The sequence below is a fragment of the Mustelus asterias genome, chromosome 32 (assembly GCF_964213995.1).
Source record: "Mustelus asterias chromosome 32, sMusAst1.hap1.1, whole genome shotgun sequence".
In the NCBI taxonomy this organism is placed as follows: domain Eukaryota; kingdom Metazoa; phylum Chordata; class Chondrichthyes; order Carcharhiniformes; family Triakidae; genus Mustelus; species Mustelus asterias.
The window spans coordinates 538,480-543,292 of record NC_135832.1 but is presented as its reverse complement, the minus strand read 5'-3'; positions in this window follow the sequence as shown (position 1 = coordinate 543,292).

The following is a 4,813-nucleotide window of genomic DNA, read 5'->3' as shown; positions in this document are numbered from 1 at the left end:
GAATCACACACTGCAGAAGAGGCCCTTCGACCCATCGAGTCTGCACCAACGCATGGTAGGTCTTGACCTGCCCACCTAATCCCTCTTGCCGGCACTTGTCCCACAGCCTTGAATTTTATGGCGTGCCAAGTACACATCCAGGTAATTTGTAAAGGATGTGAGGCTACCCGCATCCACCACTCTCCCAGGCAGTGCATTCCAGACCATCAGCACCCTCAGGGTAAAAAGGTTTTTCCTCAAATAGTCCCTAAACCTCCCTGCCCTGACTTCTAACTTGTGTCCCCTCGTAACTGACCCTTCAACTAAGAGGAACAGCTGCTCCCTATCTACCCCATGTATTGTGCATGGCAAATTACTTTTGGGTAGCGGTGGTGACAAATCATTAACCGCTGCGGCCGTTGGTGCAGATGATTTTACGTGCCTTCGGTTTTTTCGATAGACGTTGCAGAAGGAGGCCAGTCGGCCCATCGAGCCTGTACCGACCACAATCCCACCCAGACCCTATTCCCCGTAAACACTCATATTTACCCTGCTGATCCCCCTGACACTACGTTTAATTTAGCATGGCCATATCAAGCTAATCCGCACGTTTTTGGACTTTGAGAGGGAACCGGAGTGTGCTGAGGAAACCCACACAGACACGGGGGAGAACAAGCAGACTCCATGCAGACAGTGACCCAAGGCTGGAATTGAACCCGCGTCCCTGGCGCTGTGAGGCACCAGTGCTAACCACTGGCTGTGTTACATGTCACCAGAAGTTTTGAAAATTGTTATTTCACCATGCCGTTTATTCCATGATGTTTGCCAGTTAGTTGATTTTCATCCATCAATATTTGTAGATCCAGTCCTGAAAAGAGGAGACATATGGATTAGATTTTTATTTTGATCTATTATTGTCACATGTATTAGTATGCAGTGAAAGTATTGTTTCTTGCTTGCTATTCATACAAAGGTAACGTTTAGGGGGAAAGAAACTGGAGTGTGCAGAATGTACTGTTACAGACAAAGCGAGGCCATAGAGAAAGATCAACTCAATGTCAGGTACGTCCATTCATAAGGCAGCAGGGAAGAAGCTGTTCTTGAATCGATTGGTGCATAACCTCAGACATTTGTAACCTTTCCCGAAAGAAGAGGTAGAAGAGAGTATGTTCGGGGCACGTTGTGTCCGTGATCATGCTTGCTGCTTTCACGAGGCAGCAGAAGTGCAGACAGTATCAGCTGCGGTCGTGGACAGAGCAGGAGCCATGCCAAGCTGAGAGAAATCCAGAAAGGCTCTTAACGATTATGTATCTGGAAACGTCGGTGAGAGTAGTATCGGGCATTTCAAATTTGATTCTATTTGATTATATATGATTTCTGCATTTATTTGATTATGTTGCAGGAAATTGAATCGGGAAAGTGGCTTGAAGACAAGGAATTAATCAGCTTCAAATTAGCGTCATTTCTTCAGAGGAAACTGCTACTATCATCTGGTATTTTGAATAAAAATTAACATTATAGCGTTGTCTGATCTCTGCTAGTTTTAACTTGTATCTGCTCAATATGCAACATGATATATGTAACAAGTTCTTGCATAAAGCAGGGGGCTCATATTGTTGCTCAGTAATTGGGATGAATATTTCTAATTTTACAATCGATATATCTGTATTTTGTCCTATTAAATTACATTTAATGATAGTTAAATAATCAGATTTATGGGTGTTTTCTAGTTAGGCTTTTTATTAATTCACAAAGTATACTTCAACAATTCCCGAGACAAATTATCCACGGAAATCCACAGTCCTTTCATTTGACCCGTTTGGGTGGCATGGTGGCACGCTGGAGAGCACTGCTACCTCACAGCACCAGGGACCCGGGTTCGATTCCCAGCTTGGGGCACTGTCTGTGTGGTGTTTGCACATTCTCCCCGTGTCTGTGTGGGTTTCCTCCGGGTGTTCCGGTTTCCTCCCAAAGTCCAAACATATGCAGTTAAGGGGGATTGGCCATGCTAAATTCCCCCGCAGTGTCAGGGGAAATAGCTCGGGTACATGCATGTGGTTATGGGAAAAAGGCCCCGGGGCGATTGTGTTTGGTCAGATGGGCGACTGGCCCCCTTCAGCACTGTAGGATTCTACCATTCTGTGTCTCGTTGTATTCACTCAATCGTTGATGTAAGATATTTGCCTATCTCTTGGAAGTCCCGCTTTAATTTGACATAATTGTTCAGTGTTACCGCGTGGAATTTCAAAGTACTTTTAATTTGTATAGTCGCAGCCCATAGCCTGTTACAATAGGAGCTGTGTATCAAATTGCATCAGTAAAACCGGCGGGTTCTGCAAAACGTCATCAATGTTTTGACGGTAAGTATCGAATTCAGATATATAACTGGTCTGATGCTATGAAGCAGCTGTCATGTACGATGCCGCACCCGCCCCTGTCTTGACAGGAATTGAAGATACAAGCAATACAGTTGACAAAATCAAAAAAAAAATGACTGCATTCTGCATTCATTCCTGGGATATGGGCATTACTGTCAAGGCCATGATCTGGTGCCTTTGCTTAATTTGCCTTTAAAAAAAAACCTTACACGGCAATTTCAGAGGGCAGTTAAGAGTAGAGAATCACATTTGATCAGGTATGCTAGGGATGACAGATTCCCTCCCCACCCGGACATCAATGGATTGGATAGTACGCTTATGAGAGTATATGTCAATTTCATGGTCATTATAACAGAGCCGAGATTAATATTCCTGACATTTTATGAATTGACTTTCTTTTGCATTTGCAGAAGCGGAATTTGTACCTTCATCCACGTATGTTTCCAGATCATCAATCTTTTGACATCAGCCCCAGTCAACAGCCTCACACATATATAAGAACATAACAACTAGGAGCAGGAGTTGGCAATCAGGCCCCTCGAGCCTGCTCCGCCGTTCAATAACATCATGGTTTATCTTGCGATGGACTCAGCTCCACTGACCCGTCCGCTCGCCACAGCACTTAGTACGTTTCCTGTTCAAAAATGCATCTATCCTTGCCATAAAATATTCAAAGAGGTCGACTCAACTGCATCACTGGGCAGAGAATCCCACAAATCTATAACCATCTGGGTGAACAGGTTCCTCCTGAACTCAGCCCTAAATCTGTCCCCCCTTATTTTGAGGCCATATCCCTTAGTTTTAGTGTCACCCGCCAGTGGAAACAACTTCCCTGCTTCTAAAATAACAATTCCCTTCATCACCTTATATCTTTCCAGAAGATTCCACCCCCCGCCACCCCCCTCCCCCCCCCCCCCTTCCCCCGTCACCCCTCATTCTTCTGAATTCCAATGACCATAGTCCCGAACCAATCATTCTCTCCTCGAAATGCTTTGGTCGCACAACATGTTAACACTGTGTCACCGAAATAACACAAATCTCACTCCAACAAGTCAGCCAGTACTCAATCTAACTTGATACTCGCCGACAGTTAAACTTGAACGCTTGTACTGTGAGCACATTCAAACAAATGCCAACCTGCTGTCATCAGTGCAATTGATCAATGAGAAGTCTCACAACCAAAGGTTGAAATCCGACAGGTTTATTTGGAGTCGCGAGCTTTCAGAGAATTCTCGCAATACTCGTTTGAAATCCACCAGATTTATTTGGAATTATGAGCTTTCGGAGTGCTGTCCCTTATTCATGTGAGTGAGTACTCTTTCACTCCTGGGGACTTACCTTCTTTATCTGCTCTTTAGATGCCCAATCACAACATTGTTCTCCCAAAACTCCCTCCAAAGGATAAGCGGATGGCCAGGTCCGTGTCTTCTGGTCGGCTGGGTCACTGCCACATTAAGGTCTTCCTTCGGAGGTCGGAGGATCTCGGGACCTGCAAATAAATTTAACAGAGCAGGATTAGTGATTGTTAGGCTGTGGAAGTTGATTTTTAGGAGTGTGGGGCGATTAAAGAGGGGGAAGAATGGAGGTACTTCCTGTGGCCTCCAGGAGTTCGCAGCTCTCTGGATCGGAGGGGTAGGGAGCTGGCGTGGAGATGGCTCGAGCCCCGGGGGTACAGGTCTTATCGTTGCAGACCAGCAGAGTAGAAGTCCCGGCTTCGACGGTGAAAGAGATTGTCAGCGACTTTCGGAAGCTTAGTGCAAAGCACCCAAGGGGACGAAGTAGAAAGGTTCGAGAGCTTCAACTTCTTACGTGTCCAGATCACCAACATCCTGTCCTGGTCCCCAATTGCCAAAACCATATTTCGGAAAGCCCATCAACGCCTCTACTTTATCAAAAGACAAAAGACATTTGGCATGTCAGCTACGACTCCCACCAACTTTTGCAGATGCACCATACCACTTGTCGTATCACAGCTTGGATTGGCTCTTGCTCTGCCCCAAACGGCAAGAAACTACAGAAGGTCATGAATGTAGCCCAATCCATCAGGCAAACCAGCCTCCCATCCATTGAGTCTGCCTATACTCCCTGCTGACTTGGAAAAGCATCCAGCAAAAGGAAGGACACCGCACACCCCGGACATTCACTCTTCCATCTTCTTTCCTCAAGGAAAAAGATAGAAAAGTCTCAGATCAAGTACCAACTCAAATCCTGCTTCTTCCCTGCTACCATCAGACTTTTGAATGGAGCTGCCTTGCTTTAAGTTGATCTTTCTCAACACCCTAACTATGACTGCAACGCTATATTCTGCACTCTCTTCTTTCCTTCTCTATGAAGGATATGCGTTGCCGGTATAGCAGGCAAGAAGCCATAAATATACATGTGACAATACTAAGTCAAATCAAAATTAATATTGTGGAGCAGTTCACGTTTCTTAATATAGGTCACGCTCATGTTTA